General features: G+C 53.8%; 1 protein-coding gene across 13 annotated transcripts in view; it reads left to right on the plus strand.

Annotated features, from left to right (window-relative positions):
- LOC122392546 (polypyrimidine tract-binding protein 1-like) overlaps nt 1-13,166 on the plus strand; it is a 137,981-nt gene that overhangs the window by 39,177 nt on the left and 85,638 nt on the right. For 2 of the 13 annotated variants that reach the window (XR_006258539.1, XM_043387559.1), the window contains exon 1: nt 436-637. The exons of 10 other annotated variants lie outside the window; for them this stretch is intronic. The gene's annotated coding sequence lies outside the window, so the exon portion shown is untranslated. Of the gene's footprint in view, nt 1-423; nt 638-13,166 lie in introns of those variants that run through there. One more of the 13 variants, XM_043387568.1, reaches the window with a different exon arrangement.

Consider the following 13,166-nt stretch of genomic DNA (forward strand, 5'->3'; position numbering starts at 1 on the left):
GTACCGGTGTCAGACACGCGGCATGTAGGTGCGTACCGGCGCAGGTGGGGTCCGCCCGCCGCCCCCGACGCACGGGCCGCCGGCCGGCCAGGGGTGGCCGACCAGTATGGTCCGCATTAGTCTGCGTTGCGCCCTCAATGCAGGTTTGCTGTGGATGGGGTGCAGTCTGCAGGTCGAACCAGAGCCGTTAAAACGCTGCCACTCCTTCCGTGACAACCCAGTTTCTTGAGATTACTCCTCGGATCTCCCTCTCATTCCCATCAAGTCTCGTAAAACGACCTACGATCGGCGGCCAATGCGGACATCGCCGATCCGTCTGGGTCCGGCCGGGCGGCCTGCGGCGTCAGCGGCGGCCGGCGCGGGTCGAACACCCCTGGCGGCGGCCGGCCGGCCTCGGCAGCCAGCGGGCGGCCGCGCCGTGGCGGCACTACGGCGCCGGAGTCGGTGCCGTCAGCGTCGGTCGTGCGTGGAGAGGGGGTCGAACGAGACGAGGTGCCGCGTGCCGCGCTGCTGGACTGTCTCAGACTGCCTGCGTCCCTCGCTGAGGGCTGGACGTGCACTGGTGATTCAAGTTTTTACTGCTACTACCATCGCTGCCGCCGTTGCTCCTGCACCGCCGTCGTGCCGTCTCATGATCGTGAGTTCTCACAGGGAGGCCCCGCGGGAGCACGGGGCGCGGATTACTGCTGATTTGGCGAGCGGGCGCCGGAGCCACCTGAGCCCACCGACCCTTATCGTGCTCCTTAGACAGCTGGGATCGAATTCCAGACGTCTGGTCGGCATGTTGCGAGTTGCGACCTCAGGGGTGTCTGGAAATACCGTACCCAAGGGAACTCGGTTCACAGGGGTGACCAGCATATCCGAGATAGATTTTGGGCACGTGGGTCTGGGATTTTATTGCCTACAACATCTGTGAACCTCTTGGATCTCCAGCGACTGAGAGCCAGTGCAGATGTGTCGGCCCTGGACTGATTGGTAGCTCAGAAATGGCGTCTCTCTCTCTCTCTCTCTCTCTCTCTCTCTCTCTCTCTCTCTCTCTCTCTCTCTCTCTCTCTCTCTCTCTCTCTCTCTCTCTCTCTCTCTCTCTCTCTCTCTCTCTCTCTCTCTCTCTCTCTCTCTCTCTCTCTCTCTCTCTCTCTCTCTCTCTCTCTCTCTCTCTCTCTCTCTCTGCCTCTCCCTCTCTCTCTCTCTCTGTGTCTCTTTCTCTCTGTCTGTCTTTCCCTCTCCCTCTCCCTCTCCCTGTTCTCTCTCTCTCTCTCCCTTTCCCTTTTATCCCTCTCTCTCCCTCCCTCTCTCTCTCTCTCTCTCTCTCTCTCTCTCTCTCTCTCGTTTCTCCCTCTCCCTCTTCTCTCTCTTGCTCCCTCTCTCTACCTCTCCCTCCCCTCCCTCCTTTCCTCTCTCTCTCTCTCACTCTCTCACTCTCTCTCTCTCTCCCTCCCCTCTCTCTCTCTCCCTCTCTCTCTCCCTCTCTCTGTCTCTGTCTCTGTCTGTCTCTCTCTCTTTCTCTCTCTCTCTCTCTCTCTCTCTCTCTCTCTCTCTCTCTCTCTCTCTCTCTCTCTCTCTCTCTCTCTCTCCCCCCGCCCTCGCGTGGCTGGTGTGTGGGTCGGCCGACTGACCTCGTCGCAGCGAGACCGTGCATTATGTCGGCTCTGGAGCGTCTTACGTGGGCCGGTCGCCAGCCTCCACGGCCGAGATGCGGAGAAGGAACTGATGAGAGTGTCTGTAGGGGAGGGGTGACGGAGTTCTGCCTATTGGGCTGCGTGCGGCTGTGGTCGGGATGGGCGGGGGGGGGGGGGGAATGATGGGTGGTGGTGAGCTACAGGTGGTGACTCAAGCGGTTGATGCTCGAGCTAGAATGTGCTAACAGCTGCATAGAAATACGCATATTGCATGTGGAGAGAACCAAAGTCGGGCCTGCCATGGTCTGCCTCCACAGGTGGTTCGTTTGCAGCGGGAGCCATCCGGCCAGACTGCTTTGTTTGGTCGCTCATATCAGCGTCCGATGCTCATACCCCATATGGTCTCGGGTGGCACTGCCAGCTTCTAATCCGCACTAATCTGGACGATGTCCTCCTAAACGGTCCACACTCAGGACAGGTGCGATGTCCAAAGGTCTAGTCGCCGTTGATGATGGTAGCGACTAGCGGGTAGCTACCTGTGTTTAGCGGTATTTCCCCTCCTCACTGCGTAGCTGGTTCCAGAACCGACCCGACCCCGTCCCGGTGGGATGCCGGATGACTCACCTGAGAACTGCCGCGCAATCGGCGGATTACTCCCCGAAGGCGGTGATTCGACTGGATGTTGGATTGTCGTACAGTGGTGATTACTCTGTGAATCGCGCGTAACACGTCAATGTATTGGTGCACCAGTGTTCGCGATCTAGCAGCAACAATTGCCAGCTTGGTGACCGGATCTCGATCTGATCGGACTCGGTGAAAACGCTACAGTGGCGGTGACGATGGTCGCTGCCAAATTTGGAATCACATTACTTCTGCCTTATTAATCCTTTTCTTGCCTCGCCTTCATTCATTAACCGTACTCTTTTTTTTTGCCTTATTAACTCAATCTTTCTCTTAAAACATTCCTTTTCCGGACTCACATCAATAAAGTCGCGCTTACCTTGAGCAATTTCTGACCTTGATGACGATGTTCCAACAGACCCGCCCCCGACCACCCTTACCTGTCGCCCCAGGTCATCACCACCCCTCTCAGCACATCCCGGTGTGCTCCGTCGCCGCCGACGTTCTCCCGTCGCCGTCGACGTTCTGTTTGGGCCGTCGGACTCGACGGGCGGCCCGCCCGCCGGGAATCGATGTTTGTTTTCGCTTCTCGTCCCGGCCGACACCGGGCTGGTGGACCGAGTCTTTACGACCTGGCCACGGACGGCCCGTCCCCTGGGAATCGCGGAGGGGCGGGGCCGAAAGATAGGCGTGGTGTGTGGGAGAGGGGCGGGGCTGAAAAATGGGTGTGGTGCATGGGACAGACGTGTTTCCGTTACCTTCGTCAAAAGATTAACATGGATGAGATCGATGGATGGATGCATGTGTACTTTTTGATATACATACTGACTACACTGGTGTGATATTCTTTCAGCTGTTTGACAATCGCTCAATTCATTTGTATGATTCTCCCTTATTTGCTGTGAATCACAATTCATTTGTATGATTCTCCCTTATTTGTTGTGAATCACAACGTCTAATGAAGCTCTTAATCATTCATTCACTCGATTCACGGCCTATAACACTTTCAGCTCATTTAATCCTTGCCCGGTTTACCGGTGACTGTTCACTGTCCAGTGTTCAGCATCCCTCAGCTCGTTTGTTTTGCTGGGTTAGGCATCAGTAACCCACAGACCATAGCCCAACTTGTACATGTCCCCTTACATGTACCGATGTCGGTGGGCTCAGGTTTCCAGTACGCTCGTATTGGTTCGCTGTGTGGAATGTGCCCAGAACTGCGCTCCACTCCGCACTGGCGCTCATTGTGACGATCGAACACCAGTGTGTACTTGCTATTGTTGACCTTGGAAGAAGAGGTGCACCTTTATGCTCTGCTTAGTGCCCCGTCGTAAACTCTTTTACTTTGGCAACGGCTCGAGAAAAGCATTGTTTGTGAAAGAATACTGCATCTTTTGTGGTCCATGGCATATAACTTGTAACAGTTTATGGACCAGAAGGTACGAACACTCATGAAAGCTAAACTGGATGACATAACGCGGCTTTTATCTTTAAAATGTAAAGAATGTTAAATAAGGGGTCTATTCAAGCAAAGCATACGCTTTGGTGCACCCTTGTTTACGTTGTTGATGCCGGAAATTGCAAGATCGGGGTTGATGATACATTTGTAGGCATTGTTGATAGTTATAGTAAGTCTGGAATATCATCATGACAGCACGTCTGGTAGGACAGAATTGTTACGGTTCACAAACTTTTGTACAAAAGGCTAGTGAACGGTGGGCTTTGGTGCAATGGAACATGGCTTTATGCGCTTTGGATCCTGGGTTCATCTATCCCATTGTGCTCATTACTCCACTTTCGGCCATTGTGAAGTTCTTTTTTCATGATAATTGGCAGTCGATTTTATAGGAACAATGCGGTTCCTCATCTGTTCACGAGATTGGAACTGTGACGAGTGTATTGTGCATTGTGCAAGTTGCAACTCGAGGGGCACTTTGCCCATCTCATGAGTTATTGTTTCGTATAAGTTTTGCTACCTTAGCTAATACGAAAATAGAAGTATCTTGAGGGTGATCATGATTATCTGTCTGAAGGGCATTTGTGATCCACATATGTTTAGGTCTCCGTTTCCGTCGGTTGTCTGCGTCCGTGAAATATGAATTATGGAGTCCGTCAGTGGGCGAGATCTGGATTCCTGGAGCCATTGCAAGGCGCTGTAAAGCGATTTGACGAGAAAATAGCATGGTGCCATGGTAACTCGGTAGATTTCACTTAACTGATCTCACTATTTATTTCACATTCAGGTCTGATTGCATACATTTTAATGCATTCTTGCCTTGTCGACTGTAATTCGTCTTGAAATTGTTGTTCATTTTCAGTTCTAAGAGTAAGAGACAAGAGGTGCATCTAAAAGCTTTCAATCTGTGCAGTCAACTATGGAAAGCTTTCTCTTGCTTCATCTTCCCTATCAGGTATTTCCGAGCGTCAAATTCGAGTTCGAGTGTATGGTATTTTTCTGAATGATTGCTATGTCTTAGAGGTGAAAAGACGCATGACAAACGCGGAATCTACGTGCGCCTACCAATATGATTAGTTTTGTAATTCAGTAACACCTTGCCTCTTTTTGATAGTCCCACCAGTCACCACAACCATGGGCTTTTGTTGATCGAACCTGGCCGAGATGTCTGTTAATAATTTTGCATAAGCGAAGTCTCAAAAGTTTGACTCTCTGCACAAACCGTTTATGAGTTATGATCTAAAATGCGCCAGTGCTCTGCAGTGCCCCGCTTTTTAAACGGAAATGTAGATTATGAAATTGTGATTTTAATTAATGGTCGGATGTACAGACTGCTGAGAGGTAGACAATAATATAAGCTCAGCTTGTCCTGTAAGTCATTTTTTTGAGCATCTGGTGACTGGTGTGAACCGTATGGGGTATGATGATTTTTTTTTGTTTCATTTCCTCAGGCTGTTGGACGCTTTTCATTTGCCATATGACCTGCTCGGTCCCCTGCATCCTAGTGTATTCATCACACCCCTTCCTTCCCCCACCCCACCACCTTCTCCCCATACCGGTGCGTGACTTCCGGCCGCAGCTCACGTCTCGCCGGGTAACTTCCGGTCGTCTATTTCCGCACTACCTGTCTGTGGGTGTCCCGCGGGGCCACCGCCGGGGGCCGGGGCTGGGGTCGCGGGGCGGAGACCAGAACCTCCATTGGCCTCCCACGGAGCACAGAGCGCTCTCAGAGACGCTACCCTCCTGTGTGTTTGTGAGTGTGATGAGTGAGCCGGGCTGGGGCTCACAGGTCAGACATACAGAGGGGAGGGGGGAAGGGAGAAGGATCTACCGGGACAAACATACGGCGGAGGGAGGGGACCAGGCTTACCTGGGGTAAATTTGGGACACGTTGGGACGAGGTGACTGGCACAGCGACGTGGAATCTGATGGATGTGGGCAGGGCTGCGGAGTCGGAGTCGGAGTCGGAGTCGGAGTCGGAGTCGGTCGGAGTCGACAGTTGTGACCGGAGTCGGAGTCGGAGTCGGAGTCGATTTTAGAAAACCGAGCCGGAGTCGGAGTCGGAGTCACCGAAAATCTGTCGACTCCGCACTCCGCAGCCCTGCTAGGTCTGCGGAGTCGGAGTCGGGAGTTGGAGTCGGTCGGAGTCGACAATTCTGCCCGGAGTCGGAGTCGGAGTCGGAGCTGGTTTTTGAAAGCCGTAGTCGGAGTCGGAGTCGGAGTCGCCGAAAATCAATCGACTCCGCAGCCCTGGATGTGGGTATTCAGGTGCACATACGAGTCTCCGACGCACCGAGGAAGTTCTGCACCCATATAACTGCCGCACGTCTCTGATTGATAAGTATGTGACTGAGCTTGGCAAACATGCTATCATGTTGTCATCCTCGTCAATATCATCGTAGGTGTATTTTATCAAGCAAAACATAACCGATGCAATGAAGAAAGTAACACCAACTGAAAAACTGCCAAACAGCACAAAGTAATTGCAAAAAGAAAATGTATGTCATCATAGGCGCATCGTGACCAGCGCATTTCACAGTGATCAACACAAGCACTGCAGCAAACACGCTTCTCAACTAATCAACAGACGGCTCGGCATAAACCCCACGCGCATCAACCGTGAGACAACGTCTTTGGCACCGCCTGAAATCAACAGAACCGCGTTCCCTTTGCATAGTCGTCGTGATGAGCGGCAACACCCCTTTGTGCGGCGCCCGTGGCAAAAAGTGTTGTCCCTTCTCTCACAGCCATCCGGATGACTTGCGACTTTGCGCTGCTGCGTCTTGTCGTTTGGTACTGGGTCTTCAATTGGTAGATGGAGGTAGGGTCGCACTGGAATGGGCTCGGAATGATGCCGGAATGGCCGTGGAGTGCATGCCGTAATATGGTATAGGGGTGGATCAGTGGAACAAGAACCAGCCCGATGTTCTCGTTATTCGAGTCAGCAGCAAAGAGAACCTTCTTTTTTATTCGAACAAACTGCAGAAACGGCTTCCCGTTGCATGCAAGCCAGCTACAAAGGGTTCTTCCTGTTTTATTCGAGTCAACCGAACTAAAGAGAGTCGTCTCTTCTGTTACATTTGAGCCACCTGTAGAATACCTCCTGTTGCAGTCATCTGCAATGTACCTCCCGCTGCAGCCTGCCCAGCTGTCAGGTACCAGGTACCTCCCTCTGCCTCCTGCCCAGCTGCATTGGGTACCTTCCGTTGCAGCCTATTCCAGCTGCAGAGAACACCTCCCGTTGCAGCCCGTCCCAGCTGCAGGGAGTACTCTCCCGTTGCAGCCTGCCCAGCTGCAGGGAGCGATGACGCGGCATCGGCGCACCTCACCTTTGCTGACCACAGCACCACCGGCGATCTGCCGCGTGCCTCGGCGGGGGCGGGGTCGACTTAGTGCACCGCCCCCGGTCACGGCATGTTTGCAAGGTGGATTGAGGCGCCGTGCAACGCGCAGAGCAAGACGGACGTGGCAGGGGGATGGGGCTGCAGGTGAGATTGGATTCCGCCGGGATTAGGATTGTTTGGCGATGGAAGTGCAGGTGGATTGGGTTCGTTTTGCAGGTGGCTTGGGTTATCACTGATATGAACTATCTTCAATCGCTTTGTTTTGTGACTTATGGTTGTAGGTATGCATTTTACATACGGCTTTTTGACAGTATTCGAGAATCGAGAAGCCTTTCCGCTTTATCGGTGGCTTTCACAATCTGACAATATGATGCATCTTGAAGTTGAGCGTCTTACAAGGCCCATCATTTGCGACAGAGCGGCTGATTATTAGAAATCGACCACAACACCCAAATACGGTTCAATCGGAAACCATTTCTCTCAGAATGTTGGGCGGTGCTGACTCCAGGCTTGCTCGGTATTGGGCTGCGGGGGAGTGTCTTCCTTACTCGTCATGATCGTTTGATGACTTTTGTTGGCTTTTTGTTGGCGTGCCACGCGTAGGCTGAGGGCGTGACTTCAATGTCTGTCATCGGGCATCGATTTTTGCGACAACTCCCGCTGCATTTGGTCGAGACAGTGAGCGAACAGGTGGTGTGCTTTTATCGTTTTGAGAGGGAAGGATACTAGCTGTCACGGCCGTGGATTGAGTGCATTTTCTCTCGGCTGTCGCGCTTGATTCCGTGCTGTTATGAGAACTGACAGCAGTGGTGACCAGAGTGCATTTCTTTTCAATTTGCATTATGACATCTCTGCTGCATCATGCCCCTGATCAGTCCGCCCCCGACTAAATTGACGACGGTTGCCAGGATTCGTTGAAGTCTGACGTCACTATACCCCTTGTTACGTCACCTACATCATCTCACAGTGACGCGGTGATTCCGCTAGTGACGCGGTGATTCCATTTGACCGGAGTGCCGCCTGACTCGAGGTCGGTCGGCTGGCTACCCGTCCTGGAATTTCCTGACGATGACATGGTCAGAAGGTGCGATGACTGGTCAGAAGGTGCGCGCAACCGGAGGCCGCACCTCCGCTCATTTCCTCTGATGACTACGCCTTCATACCTGCCTGCTTCAATCGCTTAGTCTAGTCAGTTTGGAAAGTTCCTTGGTTATTTTCACGCATCCTTACTGTGTAGTGTGTAGCCATATTACGGCGTAGCTTTCATATGCGCGTTGCGTGCTCACGCGTCGCTGTGGCTGGTCTTCCCGCATTCCTGTCACGTGGCAGCTCCCTAGTGGCTCTGTGGTGACTGTGCCTGTGCCAGTGACTGTGCCTGTCCGCTGCAGACTTTTTGTGCGAATGGCGCAGCTCTTCCGTGTCTCTGTGACACCCCTGTCGCGTCTCGATGGCCCAGGTGGGCCTCCCTTGGTGCAGCCTTGCCGTGTGTGTCGGACTGTTTGGTGCCAGGTGCGCCGTCGGTAAGTGTAGCCTGCGGCCTGTCGTCGCGCGGACGGGGCGGAGTGCGGGCTCCGCCCGGCAGCGCTCCGCCCGGCACTGTCTGCCGATATTGTGTCCCCGGGGGCTGCACGCCTACGTTTGTCTGCCGCTGCACCTACCTGGCTGGACCCGCCCTCGCTGCTAGGCTCGGTCAGGGTCTGCGGGGCTTAAGCTGTGCTGAGGACCGGTTAGTTAGGAGTGGCGTGGTGCAAGCATGTCTGATGTCATTACATAGCCACCGGCGACCGTGCTGAGAATGGTGACGGCAGTTCGTCGTTTGCTCTGCCTGAACTGTCCGGCCCTCCCACCGTGCGTTTGTGTCATAGGCCACCTATCGCCGACTGGCGGCGGCTGTCAGTTTCAGCCGTCCGCTCAGAGATGGCGCTAGCTGTACCTGCTCCGCCGGTCCGCCGCCCTGCCTCCACCGCCCGCGTCTGCAGCGTGCAGAGGGGACCCTGGGAGGCTGACGGGCGGCGCTGCAGCCCCTTTACGGCCTGGTTGATGGCTCTGCTGGCGACGGGAGATGTCTGGAGACGTGCAAGGCACGACCCAGCTACGCCCCTCCCCGCCGAGACCGCCATTTTAGACGTGCTCGACGCCCCGGTGGTGGTACGCCCCTCCTGGCTGCCGGGCCGCGGTTACAGCCGCCGTATGCCCCCTGACTCGGCTACGTTACCCCTCTTGAGGCGGTGTATGACTGCTAGGTGACTGGGGACGGGAGGCTGATGAAACGGGGGTGAGAGGTTGTTGGGACGGGAGTGGGACGGTAGGGCTGAAGGACTCGCTCAGCCTTTTTTGTACTTTGGAGCGGTACCGAATGAGGAATGTCTACGAAGTGGGTCAGGGATGAACCGGCTCGGCGGAATGCCGGTTGTCGATTCCTCGCTAAATCCGCAGAAATGCGTCTGGTTCTCCTTACGACTTAGATACATCGCTAGAATACCAGGGACGCTTTGCGGAGTGGGTTAGTTTGCTGAAAATACCAGCCGGCTATAACAAGCATTCATCGGATCAACAGTATGTCGGTACACGTCTGGCCTTGTTTCTCTTGGGTTTAATGATATCATCGGCATTGTGCTGTAGATCAATGGTCGCACCAAAAGCGGTGTCATTGGGTGGTGGGGCAAGTTTTGCACGGGGCCTTTTTGCACGCGACTGCTTGAATGAACGTGGGAGGGGTGTCGTGGGCTGACCAATTGTATGCTAACAGCTGCGCGGTGACATCACCTGTCGGTCTCCCGTCGGTGGTCGTGAACAGAGTCGCTTACCTTGCAGGGTCTCTGATGGCAGCTCAATCGAAATGTCATTTTATCTCCATGAATGGACGGTAACTGTATCTGTTCAAGCCCTCAGGTGGGGTATATTTGGGGAAAGATATCGCTGTACCATGCCATGTCATTTGAAGCGCTAACATTTCCTAGGCATCTGTAAAACAGTTGCTATAAACCCCCGGTACAGCTGGGTCCCGGCTGTAACGCTCTCGCCCGGGCGATGTGCTCTTCGAGCTATCGATGACATCAACTCTTCTATTGCTACTCCAACTTAACAACGCTTACCTGATGCAGTTGTGCGTCGTTTTTGTTTGCTGCGCGATCGCGTCACTTTCGTCACAGCCGCGTCATCTCTGAACAGCGCCGCGTCATCGGTGGCGATCGAGCGACATCGAGCGGCGCTCGGCGCGCCACAATCGGCTCAAAATAAGTAATGGAGAACCTCATTCTGTGCAGCCAGTTGCCGGATGCGATATATTGCCGCCGTATTTGACGGCAGTCGTCCATAGGCCGTGCGACGTCCGTCAAATATTGGACGCGCTGCCCAGTCGCCGTAGAGCGCTCGGTAATTTTCGGGATTTGACGCCAGGGTCGTGCCGCCGGGGCGGGGGCGGGGGCGGGCGCTCTGTCGTGCCGAACGGTGAGATCATCGATGATTTCCATATGGGCTGCGCCGCTGCACTGGTCCGGATTCGGCCGAGCCCCTCGTCATGGCTGATTGATGGCCAACCGGGCGTGTGTGGAGGCTCCCAGGCGAGATTTTATCAGGCCTGCTGCTTGAGGATTTTAGTCCGCTAATTCCGCCTGTAATATCTGTGAAAGAGTTTTGAAATGCTAATCAAAGTATGTTATTGAGTTTAATATGGTATACTAATTAACTGCTATCTACATCCCGCCGCAATGTTTTTACGAATTGTTTTGTCTCAGTTTGTCTCGATTCACATAGCAATGGAACATTTGCGGTACCTACCTAAAAAAGAAACCTTTATCTTAAAAAAAAAAAACATTTACCTACTGACAGGGCTATACTGTCTGCGCCAGTATCGTCACCAGCACATCATCCCTTCGGCCTTCACTGCGCCGCGCCGCGCCATGTGCCGCACTGCGCCAGGATGGCCGTCGGCGCGGCTATTCGCGCCACCGATGCCGCCATATGTCCGCCAGGCTTCCTTCAGCGCGCGAGTGATGTGGCCAATCGGGGTCGAGCGCACATCGGCCCTGATTCCGGCCATAAACGCCGCATTCATCACACCAGCCCGAGCCGTCCTCCCCTGCCGCCCGGCCCCAGCCTGGTCCCATGGGACCCCGACCGAACGACCCGCCCACCCCACCCCAACCCAGCCACCGGCCGCCCGCTGCTCCGGTCGTCCCTGGTCCCATTTCGGTAATGTCCCGCTTCGTCTCTGTGGATTTCCAGACGCCACTGGCCCTCAGGTGGTCTGAATATCGTCCGGCGATGCGTGACTCGGACAGTCGTGCTCCAGGTGGTTGATTTTTTTAGGGATGCGTGGTTGGGACGGTCGAGGTCCGTCCGTCCCTGAATTGGTGTCAGACCGAACACGGCAATGAGGGGAGGGAACTCAGACCTAGGCCGACCCTGTTTTCAAACACCTACCAGAGTCCGCACCCGAGCTTGAATTTGTGATCTTCGTTTATGATTTCTCGAAATAAGGACGATCATTGGGTGCGCATTGGACCGACGAGGCTCGTTGTTGCCCTCGTGGTCTAGACTAACAGGTTTGCCACGGCTTCATCAAATTTGGATGCATTCTGGGTAGATATTACTTGGCCATTAGGTCCCATGTTCACTGTTCAATATTCATCGTCGAGCCGGTCTAGCGCTTATTTTCGGATAATGGTATCGCTCCCAGCTCATGGATTATGTTTACCGTCTTGGGAAACTCTTGAATATTTACACAGTCGAACGTTCAGGATACAGTTTCGGTGGCTGACGGCAGGTTTAGCTTCGCTCAGGCTTTTATTACTGGGTCCCTAGGAATACCTCTTGTGTGGCTCGCACAGACTCTTGGTTAATTGAGCGCACTATTGTCTAGCGATTGCTATCGATTTGCCTTATTTCCTCTCATGTACCTATTCAAGTAATTGAGCAATAATATGAAATGCTTATCTTACTCTTGGATTTATGTGTATATGTTGTACTCTATCCTATTACCACAATGCAGGACAGCATCCACCCTTCGGTCTCTGTCTCGGTGGTCCATTCAGTCTGCCCGTGCCGTCCCGTTTATCCCATGTCATCCCGTTCAGTCTGCCCGTCCCATCCCGTTTATCCCATGTCATCCCGTTCAGTCTGCCCGTGCCATCCCGTTTATCCCATTCATCCCGTTCAGTCCGTGTCATCCCGTTCGGCCCGGTGTGATCCGGTGCGATCCCCTGCGACGTCCGTCGGTCGTCGTCTCCGGCCCGGTGAGGGATCGTCGCCGCCGACGGGGGATCGTCGCCGCCGACGGGGCTGGCGCTCGGCGGCCGGGAGGGGAGCGGTTCGTCTCACCTGTATCGACCGGGCCTGCAGGGAGGCCACCCGACTCCGGTCCGAGTCTCCGGAGCGGAGGGGCGGACTCGGGCGGCACAGGAGTGCTAAAGGACGGGAAGAAGCTGCGTCTATGGTCATTGGTCACCAGAGCTGGGAGTGCTAATAGCGTGCACATAAACGTGATGGAATGGCTATTGATTAACTGGAAAAAAAACATGGGTGACTGAAGAGTGAAAATGAAACAATTCTGTCATTGTTTAGGGGAAAATAATTGGCGCGGGGTTGTGATGCTGTAAATTGTTGTCCTTGTGTTTTCTCCACGTATGCCTCCTCAAGCACTCCTACTCACGATATCCTTCAAGGTCAATCTTTTATTGCGTCTACTCTCCTAAGACCCTGCTCCTATTTTACCCTGCCCCTTTCTTTCTTGAGCTCATCCCTCCCATTCCTGGTAAGTCACAGCTCGTCGTCCTGGTATGGCGATTTTGATGTGTCTGGCGGCCAGACCTAACAACGGTGTTATTTTTTGTTATCTCATATACACCAAGAATGTTATATACTTTGTATGCGCAATACTGATTACGGAGCGAGCGAAGCGAGCGTAGTCTTTCCTTAGATTAACGGAAATTTCTGAGCATGAGCGGCCGGCCGTGCGGACGCTTTTGCGAGGCTTATATCTCAGCAACCACTTGACCGATTTACACGCGGTAATTTTTGTAGGGTAGCTTCATTCCTTCTACCAAGTATTGGACTATTCCCGATGCATGTGGGTGACCCCTTATGCACGTGCCACGTGCAAAACGAAGAGGTGTCAGTTTTGTAATT

Source organism: Amphibalanus amphitrite, unplaced genomic scaffold (genome assembly GCF_019059575.1).
Source record: "Amphibalanus amphitrite isolate SeventyFive unplaced genomic scaffold, NRLGWU_Aamphi_draft 000490F_arrow, whole genome shotgun sequence".
In the NCBI taxonomy this organism is placed as follows: Eukaryota; Metazoa; Arthropoda; class Thecostraca; order Balanomorpha; family Balanidae; genus Amphibalanus; species Amphibalanus amphitrite.